Source organism: Emys orbicularis, chromosome 4, assembly GCF_028017835.1.
Source record: "Emys orbicularis isolate rEmyOrb1 chromosome 4, rEmyOrb1.hap1, whole genome shotgun sequence".
Lineage (NCBI taxonomy): Eukaryota > Metazoa > Chordata > Testudines > Emydidae > Emys > Emys orbicularis.
The window spans coordinates 46,573,757-46,593,585 of record NC_088686.1 but is presented as its reverse complement, the minus strand read 5'-3'; the positions used below and the strand labels follow the sequence as shown (position 1 = coordinate 46,593,585).

Here is a 19,829-nt window from a genome sequence, read left to right as displayed (position 1 = left end):
GGGTACATTTGGTGTAGTTCTCTTGTCAGTTCATTTCTCAACAGGGGCAATAGCATTTGATTGCTCCCAAACTCAAAACTGCCCCAAATGGTCATATAACTTAAATGCAAATGGCCCATTCAGTCATTTCCCCTTGCTCATCAACAAATGTTGGCATGGAGCTCCCTCCTCTATGGAGCCTCTGTCCATCTGGAGTTCTCAAACAGCTCTGGGCTGCACTTTTCACTATTCACCAACAGGTGCCAAGAGTGACTTCCCTAGTATCCAGGACTTCAGGGCTTACATGGATATTAAAAATAAATAAACAGTGTTCAACTTTCTGGAGACTTACTGTAATATCATCCCAGTGAAATGATTTTGCTGTTTCATAACAAGCTGCACAGCTCTTATAGTTGAGAAGTGTGCGACACTGTGGTTCAAGAGCTTACCACCCCCTCTTTAAAATAACTTATTTTCAAAAGATTGTAACTTTTATGAGTTGGAAAGTAATCTAGTCCGACTCTAAAGTAAATTGCCAAATGAAATTGCATCAGAAATGCAAAGCCACAAAGGAAGCAGAGCTTGGGCAGCCAGTCAAAGCTCTGTATATGGAAATTAAGCATTACAAGTACTTAAGAAGTCCCTAATTTGCGGAAATAGTGCAGAGAATCTAAAGGACATCTCTTTTGTTCAGTTTCATTGTACACAGAGACCTCTTAGTAAATCTTTTCTTTCCAATAAAAAAATACCCTGGGAGTCCTGGAAGAGCTCTTCCAGAGCTTAAGTTTACATTCTTCAAAGTGAATTTCATATAATCATTGATGCTTCTGTCCCTTAATCTGGAAGAAAGTGATTCTTAGTGCAAACACAGTAGTAGTTTATACATTACAGATGCAGAAAGGTGCTTTAGCAGAGCAGCAAATTCCTGTGAAAAAGGAATATGAAGAGTGAATGAAATACTATCAGTTCTCAGACTCACTGGACTGTCTCATGCAATCAGAGGGGATGGGAAAGAATTTCAAGTTACACTGAGGTCGCCTTAATTCAAAGAGTGGAATTAAGTATAGAATTTTTTCTTTTAACTGCACTGCTTTTGAAATATAGTTTCATACCATGAATAGTAGTCAATTGTAAACTCTTTTGTTCCTCCATTGCAACAGTAGACAGAGAAATTTAGCTGTTCAGGCTAAAGGAACAAACATCTGTATTTACTAGTGCATACTCCCCTCCAGAATTTAGAATAGAATCCAGGAATAACAATCTCAACATGTCTCTGCTGTCCAGCAAATAGCTGTGAAATCCACTGACAAAGTATGGGTCTCTTTTCCCTCAATTGGTTGGCCACACAGTGGATAACAGCCTATTACTGCTGCTAAGTTTCTCCATTATCTCGGTAGGTATAGGGTTGTACTGTAAATCTAAAGGTTCCAATCAGGATAATGAGCCGGGCGGGGGGAGGCGAGAGAGGAGGAGGAAGAGGGAGAAATCCATACAGTTCTTCATTATGGAATTTCTTTTTTTCAGTCTCTTTTATAAATTTCAAGATGTTAGAAAAAGCAGAGAGGGAGACCGAGGGAGCCCCAGTGAGAATATCCCATAGCTGAGTGGTTAGAGCACGCACCTGAGAGGTGTGGGATACCCTTGTTCAAATCCTTTCTCCCCATCTGGCAGAGGCGGGGAATTGAACCTTGATCCCATCCCATCCCAGGAGAGTACTCTAAACAATGAGATAAAAGTTAAGGCAGGCACTACTAATACGTCCTGAAAGGGACCTGATCTGCTAGGCGGCCTCTGACCATGCCTACTGGATTGGGGCCCCTGGGTGAGATATACATTCCCCTGCCTATCTTCCCCGGGTTTGTGGAGTGAATTTAGGCACCTACCGGGTAAGGCAATGTCTGAGCAGGGATTTTGTGGATCACAGTGGAGCCTAACACTGGGAATTAGGCACCTAAGTATGAGTTTTAGGCACTTAAGTACAGTAACTTCTTGCTTAACGTGGTAGTTATTCCTGAAAAATCCAACTTTAAGAGAAACGATGTTAAGTGAATCCAATTTCCCCATAAGAATTAATGTAAATAGAGGGGGTTAGGTTCCAGGGAAATTTTTTTCACCAGACAAAAAACTATATATTATATAGATATACACACAGTATACTTTTAAAACAAACAATTTAATACTGTTCACAGCTATGATGATTGTGAAGCTTGGTTGAGGTGGTGAAGTTAGAAGGTGGGATATTTCCCAGGGAATGCCTTACTGCTAAATGAACTAGCACTCGGCTGAGCCCTCAAGGGTTAACACATTGATGTTAATGTAGCCTCTCACACAAGGCAGCACGAACACGAGGGAGGGGAGACAGCATAGCAGACAGAGACAGACACACACCTTGTGTGTGTGTGTGTGTGTGTGTGTGTGTGTGTGTGTGTGTGTGTGTGAGAGAGAGAGAGAGAGAGAGAGAGAGAAATGCACACTGCCCCTTTAAGTAAGCTGACCCACTCTTAAATGCATTGTCTTTTTAAATGGATCAGGAAGTTGAGACAGCAGCTGCTGCCCCGAGCTCTCTCTCCGTCCGTGTCCCCTCCCTGCTCTATATGGAGAAGGGGTAAGTGGGGTGAAGGAGTAGAGGGGAGGGGGACACCCTGACATTAGCCCCTTGTGGTGGGATGGCTGCCCCACCCCCATGCTAGAGGGGGCTGCAGCAGGCCAGTGGGCCTGCGCAGACGAACAGCCAATAGAAAGAGGGCTTATTGGGAGCCAATCAGGGCCAGGCTCAGCCCTATAAGAAGGCTGCTCAGGGAGAGAGCAGTCAGTCTGTCCCAGACCTTCATGGGGGAAGGTCTGTCTCCAGAGCAGGAGACCAGCACCTTGGACAGAGCAGTGCTGGGCAGGCTCAGGGGGAGCTCAGTAGGGCTCCGGCCCAAAACCTGCCAGACTGCGGGCCCTGAGAGAAAGAGCCTAGTGGGTGTGAGGGGCCAGAGGGGAAGTGGCCCAGGGACAGTTGGACAAGGGGAGAGAAGGAGGGCAGGGCGGCTGCCACTAGAGGGTCCCTGGGTTGGGACCCAGAATAGTGGGTGGGCCTGGGTCCCCCTCTTCCCGTTTGTACTGCACCTGGCCATGCAGTAGGGTGGCTGAGACAAACTGGAACTGGCCCTTGAGACAAGGGACTAGATTTTGGAGGTTGTGGTTGGCCACTGAGGCCAATGCAAGGACTGCTGAACAACGCTCCCCAGAAGGGGGTGAGGATGGACTAGGTGAAGAGGACGCCGCCGAATAGGGAGCAACACGGATCCAGACCACAACTGTGGAGCAGAGGACAGACGGGACACCACCAGCAGAGGGCACTCCCCATGGACTGAGCTAATTCCTGGAACAACCAGTGGGCGGCGCCACGGTGGTGAGTCCCAACCCTGTCACACACACCCTTCCCTTCCTGCACAACAAGCACGAGTCTCTGGGAGCAGCTCCAAGGCAGAGGGCAGGAGCAGCACATGGCAGTGGGGGGAGGGACAGCTGAACTGCCGATTGCTAGCCTGCTGGGTGGCTGCAGCACAGGGAACTTAAAGGAGCGGGGAGCTGATAGGGGGGCTGCCGGTTCACCCTGGTTACAAGCCCCCACCAGCTAGCTGCAAAGGGCTGCTCTTTCTGCAAGCAGTGGACAAAGCAGGCGGCTGCCAAACGACGTTAGAAGGGAGCATTGCACAACTTTAAATGAGCATGTTCCCTAATTGATCAGCAATGTAACAATGAAACGTTAACTGGGACGACTAAGTGAGGAGTTACTGTACCTTTGCGGGACTGGGCCTCAGATATTATGGCAATAAGTTCTAATTAGGGTTGCCAATCTTGGTTGGATGTATTCCGGGAGATTTCATCACATGACAATCTTTAATTAAAGTTTACTCTTTAATTCCTGGAGACTCCAGGCCAATCCTGGAGGGCTGGCAACCCTAAACTTTATAGAAAAATACATGACAGTTAATAATCTTTGTTCAGTGCAGGGTTTGAACGGTGTGCAGTAAAGATGACACCGAGCTAAATATTGAATGACAAGGATAAAAACTGTTGACTAGCTAGCCATTTAGTGGGCATGATCAATCCTGTGCACCAAATGAGGCAAGTGTGCTGCGGAAGAAGTAGTCTGTGAAAATGTAATAAAGAATGTACCATAATACATACACACAAGAAGGCAGAATTAAAGTTAGGGCATCTTCAATTCTGGCATTTCCTAACTTTTGAATGCTTGACTTTGCAACCGTAAGATTATTTTAGTACAGTGTTCCAAGTTGGGGGTTGTTGTTCCCCCCCAAGTAATAAACAGTTTTCACAAGCCCTGAAAAAAGTTGAGCAGAAAAAAGCCAGTACTATCCATTAAAATTAACCACTTTCGATAAACAGCAAAACAATGAGCAGCCCAATTTAAAGAGTCATAGCAATTTATCAATATTTTGCTGTACTGTAACTGTCAGATATTTCTGAATGTAAATCTATCTGGATGTTAATATTTAGATTCTACTGATTCCTCAAGATTGGGTGTCAATATAATCTAATTTCTCTGTATTGAAGTTTGTTCCTCTTGGTAACAATCCTGATAAGTGACTCGTTAAAATATTTTTGTGTGTTTTTTGAAAGTGTGGCTGTTACTTAAAGTTATGAATGCTTCTCTGAAAACTTTGGAAGATAAAATTCTGCTGAAACAGAATTTAACTAACTTCTTTGTCCTTTTATTTCTGATTGAATTTCCATGAAAAAAATAAAATTTAACTTTTGTTTAGTTTGTGTGCTCCTGTTGCTTATTTCTCACCTGAAGTTACATTTGTAATATGTTAGTTGCTAGATGTCAGCAAAGATTATGGAACAAATTCAGAGGAGACTCTAAACTGGTGTTATTTATACCTTTTTCCAAATCAAGACATGCATCTTAAACTTCCTTACACTTACTAATATAAGAGTCAAATTTAGACACTGTATTTGGCCCTATGCTTTTTATGGGAAAAGCAGGAACAGATGAACTCTTAGGACACTACAGATCCTGATTTCCATGCAAAGCTATTAATAAGAAATTAGGGTAAATATTAGTAAATTATTTGTAAACAGAATGTTTGCCAATATTTTTCAGCAGGTATCAGCATCTAAGTCCCAACTCTTGATTCCCACAGGAATAGGGTGACCAGATGTCCCGATTTTATAGGGACAGTCCCGATTTTTGGGTCTTCGGCTCCTATTACCCCCCCACACACACACTTCCGTCCGGATTTTTTTATATTTGCTGTCTGGTCACCCTACACAGGAAAAGCCTGAGCAAAATCTCTTTGCCCACAGAAACAACAGTAGGTAGACACTACGTTCACACACCCCCTCCAAGCACTACATGGATCCATGTTCTGGAGGAACCTACTGGCCATATTTGATGCACCTATATTTCACACACCTGTAGTGAGCCACAGAAACATGATGTACAGAGGGTGCAAATTCCCTCTGGTTTGGGTTTCTGGTGCAACAGACATACAGCTTTTATGCTGTTTTAGACCCAAATATGCCTTTAAGTGAAAGAGGGGGGTTAGCCCCAAGAATTGTAACATCACTAATGTTTTCAGGTAATTTTTTTTAGCTTACAGAGGAAAAAACCTGAATGTTTTATTATTCCAGTAAAATATTAATTTGTTTTACAGTTAAGTGACAAGGATAGCTATACAGTAACTTCAGTTACAACTGCAAATGGCTGCATGCCATTTATTAAATAACTTCTCTTTATCTAACAAAACACATTAAAGGCAAAGTGTTGCCTAATGCAAGTAGTAAGTCACTTCAAGCTTTTGAAGATTACTGTTTTATCAATTAATACACGTCCATATATTTTCAATGGGCCAATTTTGATAATTACTCTTTGTTGAAATACTGGGGATTTTATTATGGGCCACTGAACTGCCTTCCATGTAGAACAATCATACTTACCTAGTATTATCTTGTTTGTAACCAGGTAGACAACATTGTTCAAAGAAAGCAAATGATAAAATATTTGCTCTCATTAAGGTTTACAAAGCAGTCTTCAAGTGATATTACATTATAAATCCTGTTGCAGGCTTTTACCAGCTTTTTAGGGAAGGTATAAATGACATGGTAAATTTGCATTTAAATTCATGGAACTTTAAAAATCTGTTTCAGATTTAGCCCTCCAGCCAGAAACAATATTTTCATTTGTAAACAAGCTGTTTCATAATGAGATCTTTTGTAGCATATAGACTCCTGGAAAAAAACCCTCTGTTTTAAAGAAATATAGTAGTATCTTTCCAATATAAATTATTGATTACTTTGTGCATCCCAAATCACTCGAACATATAAGGAAAGATTTTAAGCAAAATTTAATCTGCTGTCCAAATACAACATTACTTTAAACATGAGGTCATCTAAACATCTGTCTCCAATATATCCCAAGGGATTTAAATCAAAAGTCTGCTAAACATGTACAATCATTTTGAAAATAAATAACAGAACAAATTTAGTCTTGATTATGATTATCATGCATTTTAAGAGGAAACATTTATTCTAATAAGAAAAGTCTGAACCAATTTAAATGTATTGACATTACGGTAAAATAGTTTCATACCCTAAAGAAGACCTTTTTTTCCATTTCCTCTGATCTTTAGTAATATTCAATGTGTAATATTTGGAGAAAAAAAAGCCTTGTGCCTGTTTCCTCAAATACCATTCTTCTCCTCCCCTTTATAGATATGTAGTGAACAGCTGCTCAGAGACTAGAGAAATATTAAAATTGTCTATCACAAATACTGTGTGCTGGCCCAGCTACTTGCTTACAAGCTCCCTCTGAATTTTCCTTCCCTTTGGGCAACTACTACACGAAAGAAAAAGAAAAAATTCTTTGTCAACACTACAGAGATCTCAAATTTAGTTATCCATCTCCATTTTCTTCCTCTGGGAAAGAAGTGAAGATGCAGGGGGTGGAGTGGAGTGGGTATTACCTTAACCATTCACAAAGAAACAAAATATTGTAAAGGTTGTCTCAACGAAGGACCATCTCATATCCCCATTTACATCCCAACTTTGATATATGATCATTTTAAGAACAGATAGGAGTTAAATAAATTGCTGTTTGTTCCTCACTCACTTGCAGCCCTGCTTTCATCCATGAGCAAGGACGCAGGGAAGGAAGTGATCGCCTCTGCAACATACTCCCCCAATCCCACAAAGTCTCCCTGCATGGTTCAGGCTTTACAAACCAAGCAATGAGAGGGGGGAATTGGGACAATGAAAAGTAGATGAGTTCCTCTGAGTCTTCTAAAACCCTTTCCTCTCTGCACAAATAAATACATTACGAGGCTATGTTAACTTGTACTACTTTCCTCTCCCCTCTTTAGGTTGCCTCTTTGGTAGGGGACTGTACCAAAAGGCAGATGTAATCAGGGTAGGTAGCATAGCTCTGAGAGGAGTTTCTGGTACCCAGAGCATGCTACCAGATATTTAAGAGACTAAATTATCCCAACACTAACGCATATATCTACCCAGTTTAAGTATTGTGTATTTCACATTCTCATTGCCACATTTAATAAATTAGTAATTAGCACTATTTTGTGTATTTTAAAATATACACTTTTTTCATTTTTGTGCCAGTATTTGTCAGATTTCACAGTGAAGTAGCATCTTGTGTACCAGACACTTGGGAACAGGGGCGGCTCCAGGCACCAGCGCACCAAGCGCGTGCCTGGGGCGGCAGCCTGCCAGTCCCAATGAGGATGGCAGTCAGGCTGCCTTCGGCGGCATGCCTGCGGGAGGTCCGCCGGTCCTGTGGCTTTGGCGGCAATTCGGTGGCGGGTATGCCGAAGGCGCGGGACCGGCGGACATCCCGTAGGCATGCCGCCGAAAGCCGCCTGACTGCTGTACTTGGGGCAGCAAAATACATAGAGCCGCCCCTGCTTGGGAATAGTTTCAATAAGCAATAGGATGGTTATTTCACAAGGGCTCTATTGGCCTCCATGAGACAGTTATTTCCTTTATAGTGTATCTGTATTTCCACTAGCTCCAAGCCAGCATTCTAAGCTTTGCCGGTAGATTACATCTTCATAGCGGCTGCTAATTAAGGCCATAAAATATTACCAACCCAACCAGTCAAAAATCATGACAGAGTGGGGTGTGTGGTTTTTTGTATCAGACTGACTTAATTATGAGATTTTTAATAAATAGATAAATAAATGTTGGGATTCTATTTGTCTTTTGGTTTTTGAGACTTTAGGGTGCACACTTTCAAGCTTTTGTCCACAGCCATGAGGACTAAAAATTTAGCTTTTTTTTTTTTTTTTTTTAAAAGATAAGATTCTTACATAGTCACATGACTCTAGCGGCTGAGGAAAACACCAAATACCATGAAACTCATGATAAAAATCACCAAAGTCAGGAACACTGCCACTGTGGAGGGAGGGATAGCTCAGTGGTTTGAGCATTGGCCTGCTAAACCCAGGGTTGTGAGTTCAATCCTTGAGGGGGCCCTTTAAGGATCTGGGGCAAAAATCTGTCTGGGGATTGGTCCTGCTTTGAGCAGGGGGTTGGACTAGATGACCTCCTGAGGTCCCTTCCAACCCTGATATTCTATGATTCTATACTGTGGTAGTAGAACCAGAACAGGTGTAATAAGCATTCTCTCATGCAAGATCAGTCAACCAAGGATGGTACCTGATGTCAACTGAAAGACGAAAGTCAAGCTACTCTTCAGTTTTATGAGTATCTTACAAATACTTACATTTGCAAAATGTATATGTAACATTACATGCATTTTAACAAACAAAAGTTAAGATTTGCATTCAAAGTTGTGTTTATAAGAGAACAGGGAAGTTTCCCAGTTCTGTGATAATATTTACAGAATTAGCATTTGAGTACAAGTTAAATATGAAGACTTTAAAAAAAAAAAAAAGTTTGAGCACTAGGAAAGCATCACATTTTGTTTTTGTCTGGGGGGTCCTGGAGGAAATCAGTCATCAACACATTTCAGTGTAACACAAACAACGTAATGCCCAGGAAACCATGAAAAGCATGTCCTAACTGGGAAATGATCTATTAACCGAAGGATGAAAAGTGACCTGTAAATTAAATTTCCGACCAAAATTAAAATTGAGAGTCTAGAGAACAAAAACAAAAATAGCAGCAACCATGTAGTCTAATGGATTGAACACAAGTCTAAGAGCCAAGAACATCTGAATTCTAATCCTACAAAACAATTTTCAGGCACCCCCAGACAACAACATTTGTCCACCAGGACTACACCACTATACACAGGTTGTCCCTAGGGCTTTGGAATATCAACGATCTTTGGGGGCATCACCTTTCTTAACGGTCTTCAACTGCAGGAAAAAGAAGGCCCCATGCTTGCATTGCAATCTTTGTATAGCTGCCAGCTTAAAAAAAAAAAAAAAGTCCAAGGGACAATCCACTAAAACTGGGATGTGCAGGCCACTAGACATTCAGTTATTGGAGAGTCTGGTGTTTACAGTGGTGAAATTTAGCATTTACATTAATGGCATTTTACAGCATGCTAGATGCTTAGAGGAACTGGCTCAGCTATAGGTGCAATCAAAAGCAGACTAAGACCATGTCTACACTACTGGAAGTATAGCAGCATAGCCGTATAGTGCAAACACAGCCTACATCGACAGAAGGGGTTTTTCCCATCACTTTAGGAATTTTACCTCCCTGAGCAATGGTAGCTACATTGACTGAAGCATTCCTTCCATTGACCTAGCTACATTTATACTAGGAGTTATCTCAGCCCAACTACAGCATTCAGGAGTGTGAGTGTGCTGTAGCTACGTTGACCAGGCTTTAGTGGCACTATTGCTCACAAACTGGTCCATGCTTCCCCGCCCCCCTTTGTTTTTTAAAGCAGATTCAGAAAATTGAGGCATAAAGCATCAGGAACTCAGCTGCCTCTAGGCTCAGTCGCCTAGCAACCCAATGAGTTCAGCTTAAGGTTGTCAGGCATCCAATTTTCTACTGGAATGCCTGGTTGATAAGGGACCCTGGCGGCTCCGGTCAGCACCGCTGACAAGGCCACTAAAAGTCCAGTTGGCAGTGCAGCGGGGCTAAGGCAGGCTCCCTGCCTGTCCTTGCTCCGCGCGGCTCCTGGAAGTAGCCAGCATGTCCGGCTCCTAGGCGCAGGGGCGGCTATGGGAGCGCCGTGCATTGCCCCCACCCCGAGCGCCGGCTCCGCAGCTCCAATTGACCAGGAACCACGGCCAATGGGAGCAGCCCCTAGCTAGGTGAAAGTGAGTGAGGGTGGGGGAGAGTGAGTGATGGAGGGAGGTGAGATGGAGTGAGAGGGGGCAGGGCTTCGGGGAAGGGGCGGGGCCTCAGGGAAGGGGCAAGGGTGTTCGGTTTTGTGGGATTAGAAAGTTGGCAACCCTAGTTCAGGTAGGCCCAATAAACCCGTACTAAGTGACTGTGCTCTTGACTGGCCAGAAGAGCCAAGTGACCACCATTTAAGTGGGGGTGCTCAACGGGTTCCAGGCCTGCAGCTGTACCTGATTGCTTCCTGTCCAGCCCTTGCTCCCCACACCCTTGCCTGCTCTGCTCTAGCCCTAGTCCCTGCCAGCCTCAGAACTCCTGATTCTGACTTCTGGCTTGTCTTCTGACCCTACCTTTTGGTCTTGTTCTGACTCCTGACCAACTATTGGCTTGTCTCCTGACCATGCCTCTGGTTTTGGCCTCTGATTCTGCTCTGACCACTGAGTCAGCTTCCTGCTCTGACCACCAGGCTATGCTGCCTATCCATTGGTGGGTGACCTAGAACAGTGGTTCTCAAAAAGGGGTATGTGTACTCCTGGGGGGTAGCAGAGGTCTTCAAGGGGGTAGAGCAACTCATCTAGATATTTGCCTAGTTTTACAACAGGCTACATAAGCACTAGCAAAGTCAGTACAAACTAAAATTTCATACAAAATGACTTGTTTATACTGCTCTATATATATTATACACTGAAATGTAGGTACAATATTTATATTCCAATTGATTTTATAATTATGTGGTAAAAATGACAAAGCAATTTTTCTGTAATAGTGTGCTGTGACACTTATTTTTATGTCTGATTTTGTAAGCAAGTAGTTTTTAAGTGAGTTTAAACTTGGGGTGGTACGCAAGACAAATCAGACTCCTGAAAGGGGTACAGTAGTCTGGAAAGGTTGAGGGCCACTGAGAGAGAGAGATTAAGTGATTTTTGCAAGGTCACATGAAGTCTGTGGCAGAACTGGGTATAGAATCCAAGGATGAAATCCTACTCTGTTGAAGTCAATGCAAAACAGCCATTGATATCAATGGAACCAGGATTTCACCCCAGGGATCCTGATTTATAACATAGTATATTCATCACAAGACCATCCTCCCCCTTCTGGCCACTTATATATTACCATGTTATGTGATCTTTACTGTAGATTTGTTGTAAAACAGAAAATTTGATGTCACTTATCTTCACAGTATTAACTTTTGGGGGAAAAGATACTGCTGTTTCTTAGACTGTAGAATTCCTAATATAACAGAATGTTTAACTTTACTAAATTAATGTATGCATATATACACAGAAAATTATGTAGTATGTTTGTTTTCAGACCCTATTGATTATGTATATGCATTTTTCCTGCCTCTATCTTTACATTAATTTTTCAAACATTTTTCATCTAGATTGACATATTGAAATTTTGTCTCACCTGCAAAGGCTGAGTATACAACTTAAAGTCTTACACTGCCATCTTGTGGATAACACAGAAAATGAGTGGCAAAAGTAAAAGCAGTTTTTTGTTTTAATATATATCTTAACCCTTTAATTTTAAGATTCCTTTTGCTATATACCCAAGCTTATTGTCTGTTTTTTTTTAAAAAAAGAACAATTATCTTCAATATAATTAGAGTCCTTAATTAGGAAGAAACCCCAACCCACTTGAGAGAATCATACTACCTCTCTGATGTTTTAACATGTAGGTCGGACTACAGGTATAAAATTTTAGGGACAAATGCTCCTGCAGATCCTGGCCAAGGAGATGCCCAAGAAATACTGGCATCATTAGCACCGTGGCCACAGTGCTCTGGGCAGCGGGGCTGCGAGCTCCTGGGGTAGCGCAGCTGCAGAGCCTGGCCTGACCCGGTGCTCTGTGCTGCACAGTGCGTGGCTGGCTCCAGGCAGTGCGGTAAGGGGGCAGGGAACGGGGTTGGATAGAGGGCAGGGGAGTGGTCAGGGGCTGTGGGTATGGATAGGGGTGGGGGCGGTCAGGGGGCAGGGAGGCTAAATGGGGGTGGGAGTTCCGGGGGCAGTCAGGGAGAAGGGGTGGTTGCATGAGGCAGGGGTCCCGGGGAGGGTGCAAGTCAGGAAGGAGAGGAGGGGTTGGATGGGGCGGTGGGGGGCAGTCAGGGGCAGGGGGTTCTGGGGATGGTCAGGGAGCAGACAGGGTGGATGGAGCAGGGGTCCCGGGGGGGCTGTCAGGAATGAGGAGGGATTGGATGGAGCAGCAGGGGGCAGTCAGGGGTGGGGGGGAGTTGGATGGGGTGGTGGGGGGCAGTTAGGGAGAAGAGGTGGTTGGATGTGGCAGGGGGTGTCCGGGGAGCAGTCAGGAAGGAAGGGGGGGGTTGGATGGGGCGGTGGGGGGCAGTTAGGGGCGCGGGGTCCAATAATAGCTCATCTTAATTAATTAGCCTCTTACAGTTGGTAAGGCTACTTCCACTTTTTCATGTTCTCTGTATGTATATTATCTTCTTACTATGTTCCATTTTATGCATCTGATGAAGTGGGCTGTAGCCCACAAAAGCTTATGCTCAAATAAATTTGTTAGTCTCTAAAGTGCCACAAGTACTCCTGTTCTTTTTGTGGATACAGACTACACGGTTGCTACTCTGAAACCTCTCAAAAGACAGAGGCTGGAATTTCCAAGGGAGCCTAATAGAGCGAGGCTCCTAAATTCAATTGAATTTCAGTGACTGGGTACCTAACTCCTGTAGCCTCTTTCAAAAAATCTGAGCCAAAAAGTTCAGCCAACCAATAACCATATTATTCTATGAAAAAACAAAGGCAAAAAGGTCACAACTATTTCAGTTTAAAATGAAAGTTTTTAAAAGAAGGATGTTTTATTACATATGAAATTCCAATTTCCAGTATTCTTTTCAAAGACTAGAAGACATGAGTGCTGATTCTAGTACAATACTATTTATTAAACAGGGTAAATAGAAGAAAAAGAAAACCATGAATCACAGCAGAAGGGTATGATCCAATCAGCACATTGGATTTGAAATCCTCCCTTGTATTTATTATTGACAAACAGTAAGTCAACATTTCAGAATTTCAACTTCAAAATATGGTTATAATTCTATTATTGGCACATGTATATGTCCTAAGCAAGTGGATATATAAACTCAAAAAGGTAGAAGTTAGGTAGTCACCTCTAATGATTACTTGTGAGTTTACAGTTAGCATCAAGGGTCTGCAGATGGAAAGGTGTCAAGTTACAGTGTTTTAGGAATATTAAGCTGGCAGTTCAGCACACTATTTGACTCAGGCCAGGATGTGATTATGTAAGATGATGTTTATACTCAGTCCGTTAGGAACTGGTTTGGAAGACTGACAATCAGCAAGATACTGTGGCAAGTCTATCTGGGAGTCAGTCAACTCATGGATGGTGATCAACAGAATCCTACAACTCTTCCTCTACCTTGAGTCAGGTCTGCACTTACTCCGTGGGCAGGGCTACCTCTTGGTCTGGATTCTTTGCAGTGACAGAATAAGCAAAGGGATTTTATGATCCTTTTGAATTGGAGAGCCAATACAGCGGGGCCACTTTATCTTCTATTGGACTATTCAAATAATGGTTTCCAACCAGCCATCCTTAGATGGATTATGGATGTGCTGATAGCAGCTCCACAGCTGAAGCTGCACTAAGATTTTCTTTTTAATGAAATCCTTGTAATCTATTTTTGTTCTGTTTAACACTAAAGAAAACTCATGTTTTCCTGTTAATTCCAGACATAATATTTCATGCCTTGACTCACTGTTTAGCTATTACAGCACTGAAAAAAAAGAGCACACTTCAATTCACTGTACTGAAAAAATACACTTACTTATGTAATGGTCCAACTTCAGTCATCCAATCCAAACTCCTGCTCATAATTATAACCTGCCCACACAGGCAATGAACCCAAACTACACATTTTTTAATCCTCTCATTAACCTCCTTTCACCAATTAGCCAGACTGTTCCCCCTTCCTCTTTGCTGACCATCCTCCTAACCTCCACAAGCATCCCAGTCCCTCTCTCAGCTACCAAACTCTTATTCCACTAACAAACATCTACACCCGATTTTTCTCCTAGATGTAAACTCTGTCCACTGCTTATCTGCTCCAGTAACCAATGCCCAGTACTGATTTCCACCTCATCCCCCAGTTGTAAAACCTGCACGCAATCCCTCACCTTCTAAATACAGTTCCTAGTCTCCATCCTGTTTTTCACTCCACCACCATATACAAGAGTCACACTTTCCATTTCATACACACTTCCCTCACAGGTATAAACCCGCACCCTCATGTGCCTTTCTAACCAACTGCTCCAGTGCCCAATTGTCAAACCATCCTGTTTTCCTTCTCATTCCTTGGCTCCTTCCCTTGATATGGCTTCTTGGACAACATAATCCACTCACATGGTATGATAGAGCAAAGCTGGCCCTTTAAGAGGGGATCAATTTCCAGCTCTGCCCTATTCCAAGTTTTACCCAGAGCACAGACATTGTGAGGAACAGTTGTTCCCAGGGTACTTGGGAACTGAAGGCTTGATAGCAAGGCACTCTAGGAAGAGAAATGGCATAAAAGCATCCTTCTTTTCCTTATAGATAGACAGGGAGAAGGAATTGCTGTGATACTTTTTCTCTAGTAAGAAAGAAATGTTCAGAAGAAGCAGGAGTTCCTGTGGGCAGCAATCAGAAAAGCTAAAGTGATCTGAACTGGGTAAAGAACCCTGGAGATGAGGGAAGCATTTGGTGGCTCTGAGGAAGCTCAGGGAAAGGTTTCTTGAACAAGTGGTTAAAGGAACTTTTGCTGTCTGTTGGAACTTGATGTGAGGAGCTTGAAGTAGGAGACAGACTGGACACAAGGTGAAGGAAATAATCTTTGGGAAAGTGTGGGCTTGCTGATAATATTTCGTTAGACTGACCTAACACTTGGTAAAGCACCCCCATTCTTTCATGTATTTATACTTGCTCCTGTATTTTTTACTTCATACATCTGATGAAGTGGGTTTTAGCCCATGAAAGCTTATGCCCAAATAAATGTGTTAGTCTCTAAGGTTCCACAAGGACTCCCCGTTTTTTTACTCCCCAACTTGTCACTTGCCAAATTGCATATTTAGTTTAAATCATGTTGTTTTCTTTTCACAATGTTCTGCCCAATTAGATTACATTTTTCAGGTTTGAGGTGTCCACAAAGGAGTCAGGGTTGCCTTCAAGGGGTGGCATAGGGGGGATAGACAGAGGTAGAACAGCTGGAAAAATTATCTAAGGCCTTAGCTGAGCAGGGGGCCTCGGTCCTCAGCCAGTCATTTAGGGTTAGATATTTACTCGTGTTTATGGTGGTAAAGTGCATATCATAGCTCTAGGCATGACATGGATTTATTATTTTTCTGCCAAACTATTAATTCTGTCTAAGAATCACTGCATGTATTTATTTTTGCAAATCAAGGATGGTAAATGAGTGTTATCTGCTTGTAGCAAAGATTAAAAGCAAAATTAAACAAAAAAGTGACAGTCAAGAAGAGAAAAACCCATTAGATTTGGATAATGATCTGTGATGGAAAATCTGCTATTCCAGACTAACTAATGTTTGTTGTGTTTACGTGGCTTTGTTTTTGACTCTGTTTGCTTTATTTACCGGTATTTATATTTGTCAGGTTTATACTGTATATTGTGGGATTTGAAATTAAACACATTTATACTCTTTACTGTATCAAGGCCTAATAGACCAGTGGTTTTCCAACTGGGGGTCATGGAATGTAAGGCACTGATAGGGTTACCATATTGCAATAATGGAAAAAGAGGACACTCCAAGGGGCCCCGGCCCTGCCCCAACTCCGGCCCTTCCCCTTCCCCAACTCTGCCCCTTCCCCAAAGTCCCCGCCCCCTCCCCTGAGCACCCCACATTCCCCCTCCTCCCCTCCCCTGAACGCTCCACCCCCCTGCTCCTCGCGAATCAAATGTTCGCGGGAAGCCTGAAACAGGCAGGCAGCAGGTAAGCTGAGGTGGCGGCGGCGGGGGGTGTGTGTGCGTGAGGAGGCGCGGCCCAATCCGGCCAAGTGGCTCCCTCCGGCGGCCAGCCCCGGCCAAGAGGCTCTGGCTCCGGCCCGGGCCCTGGGGCGCCGGCCCTGGTTCCAGCCGAGTGCGCCGGCCCCGGCCGAGCGGCTCCGGCCCGGCCCCGGCCCAGCATCCCCGGCCCCGGCAGCTCCAGCCCCAGCCCTAGTGACTCCAGCTCGGCTCGGGCCCCAGGGCACTGGCCCCGGCCGAGCGGCTCCGGCCCGGCCCGAGTGGTGCCGGCCAGCGGCCGAGCACCCCCAGCCCCGGTCCCAGCAGCTCCGGCCCGGCTCGGCTCGGGCCCCAGTTTCGGCCAAGCAGCGCCGGCCGGTGGCCGAGCACCCCCGGCCCCAGCGGCTCCAGCCTGGACTTAAACCCCATGACCCCAGCCGGAGCTCCTGGGGGAAAATCGGGCCCCGCTCTTGCTAAAGCCGGCCCTGATCGGGGGAGTTGTTAGTTTTGCTGCAGCCACTCCATTCGCACTCGGTGTCCCCCGAGCGTCTTTTGCCCAAGTGCGAGTGGCTGCAGCAAAACTAACAACCCTCCCGATCTGCGGGGGCAAAGAGGCGGCGGGCAGCATCCGAGCGCGCAGCCGCCTCCTCCCCGGGCTCCGGCTGCTGCTGCACTGGGGAAGTTGCTTCAGCCCCGGTGCACGGTGGAGAGCGGCGGGAGCCGGGAAAGTTGGAGCCCGGGGAGGAGGCGGTCCCCTTACCATGCCTCCCTATTTTCCCGGACATGTCCGGCTTTTTGGAAATTCCTCCCGGATGGGGATTTGAGGACCAAAAAGCCAGATATGTCCGGGAAAATCCGGACGTATGGTAACCCTAGTCACTGAGTCGCGGCGGCTCTGGTCAGCACCGCTGACTGGGCTGTTAAAAGTCCTGTCAGTGATGCTGCCCGGCTAAGGTAGGCTAATCCCTATCTGTTCTGACACCATGCTGTGCCCCGGAAGTGGCCAGCAGCAGGTCCGGCTCCTAGGCGGACCAGTGGGGGGAGAAGGGGAGGCACAGGCTCCGCGTGCTGCCCCCATCCCAAGCACCAACTCTGCGCTCCCATTGGCCGGGAACCAACCAATGGGAGCTGTGTGTGTGTGCACGTGTGCCTGCAGATAAGAGCCACGTGGAACCGCTTGCGCACCTCCACCTAGGAGCCGAACCTGCTACTGGCCGCTTCTGGGGCACAGCGCAGTCCACGGTGCCAGGACAGGCAGGAAGCCTGCCTTAGCAACCCTGCTGTATGACCAGGAGTGGGCTGAGGTAAGCCCGTGCCCCAACCCTGCACCCCAATCCCCTGCCCTGAGCCCCTTCCTGCACCCCAAATCCCTCATCCCTGGCTGGACCCTAGAGCCTATACCCGCAGCCCAGAGCCCTGACCCCCTCCCACACCCCAACCCCCTGCCCCAGCCCTGAGCCCCCCCAAACCCAGAGCCCCCTTCTGCACCCCAAACCCCTCATCCCCAGCTCTGTTGGGTCGCAGGCATCAACAATTTTCTTCAATTGGGTTGCCAGAAAAAAAGTTTGAAAACCAATGTAATAGACTATAGTACCTCAATGACAGACTGAGTGTTAAGTATTTTAAGCCAAAAGAGATACTGTCTACTAGTTTAAGTCTAATAAAAAATATTTTACACCGCCTAGTTAAAATGCTTACATGATTTAAATAATCTAACTAAAAAAGTAATATTTTCTTTAGACATGAGCGCACTCTGCACTACTTGCAACCCAAACACTGAAATATTCTACTACATGACAATCAGAAACTAGAAATACTGTCATTGTCCAAGCTGAATTAAATGCAAAAACTGAATATCATAAATTTGTGATATTTAAAGTTTACAGTTTTAATAATCTAATCAATTAGTGACAGGTACATTTTTTAAAATAATGTCATTGATTATTATAAGTTGATTTTGTTAGTTTAATGCTATATTTATCTTAGAAAAGTGTAAGATGTTAGGTACTTTCATTTTTTCCTGGAGATGCAACAGTATATCTGATTTTAAAGATTACTGCTAAAGTACAAAGAGCAATACAGTGTGCTTCCATTTTAAATAGTTACAGTTTCAATGCAGTGCAATTTTTACTATTAATATTGCAGAATTGTAAACCCCGAACGACATACCTTCAAGTACTATTAACAATGGGACATAATATTCTACATCAGTAATAACAATTCAGCATCTATTTTAACTTAATGATATCAAATGTGCTACATAAAATGTGTTACAAAAATGCTAGATAAGTTTCCGAAGTTTAACACTGCTTTCTATATGGTATGAACACTCCAATAAGGATTTATAGAGGATCATAGTATGCAAATATGGAAAATATATTAAATTAAGTCCATGCTTCTGCAAGGAAAAGATAAAGCAGTCACAGTGGGCCAGTAGCACCATTATTGTTAAACAGTAAACCAATCTAAATCATCGCAGCCTTTAAAAAATAATCACGCTACGCTATATACAAGCTTAGTCCAAAGTACAGCAGAGTCATCAAAACCTCTGAGTGCCAGAAATTGGGACAGGAGGACAGGGGATAGATCACTCCCCAAATTGCCCTGTTCTGTTCATTCCCTCTGAAGCATCGGGCATCAGCCAATGTTGGAAGGCAATGGACCATTGGCCTGAACCAGTATGGCCATTCCTATGTTTTAAATATTTCACCATTATTCCATAATGGCCTAAAATACTGTTGTAACACTATTGTAAATTGTAGCTTTTGGGGCCTCAGAGAGAATACTGTAATTCCTCGCTTAATGTTGTAGTTATGTTCCTGAAAAATGCTATTTTAAACGAAACAATGTTAAGCGAATCCAGTTTCCCCATAAGAATTAATGTAAATGGGGAGGGGAGGTTCCAGGGAAATTGTTTTTGCCAGACAAAAGACTTTAAAACTTGTACTGTGTGTGTATATATATATATATAAACAAACAATTTAATACTGTACACAGCAATGATGATTGTGAAGCTTGGTTGGTGGTGGAATCAGAGGGTGGGATATTTCCCAGAGAATGCCTTGCTGCTAAATGATGAACTGTTAATGTAGCCTCACACTCTACAAGGCAGCACTAATGGAGGGAGGTGACAATAGATGCACGGCAGTGGCTGCAAACATTCCCTGTGGAAACTGAATGTGATGATGAACCCATTCTATCCCACTGGAGCACACCATTCCCTCCACTTTCCTAAGTGCCTGGGGGATGCATGTGTGTGAGAGACAGAGACACACACAGTGTGTGAGAGAGAGACATGCACAGCCCCTTTAAGTATGCTGACACTACTCTAAGTACATTGACTTTTTAAGTAGATCAGCAAGTTGAAACAGCAGCTGCTGCCAGCAAGCTTACTCTGAGCCCTGTAGTATCTCCCCCTGCTCTGGGGAGATGGGGTACAGGAGGAGGAGCAGGGGGAGGGGGACACCCTGACATCAGCACCCCTCTTCCCCCCCCTCCCTGCACAGCAAGCAGGAGGCTCCCAGGAACAGCTCCAAGGCAGAGGGCAAGAGCAACACAGGGTGGGGGGGAAGGGACAGCTGAACTGC

At 44.4% G+C, this 19,829-nt stretch overlaps 1 protein-coding gene across 1 annotated transcript in view; it reads right to left on the bottom strand.

The window, feature by feature from the left end:
* SLC25A21 (solute carrier family 25 member 21) overlaps window positions 1–19,829 on the bottom strand; it is a 358,445-nt gene that overhangs the window by 337,665 nt on the left and 951 nt on the right. The gene's annotated exons all lie outside the window — the stretch shown is intronic.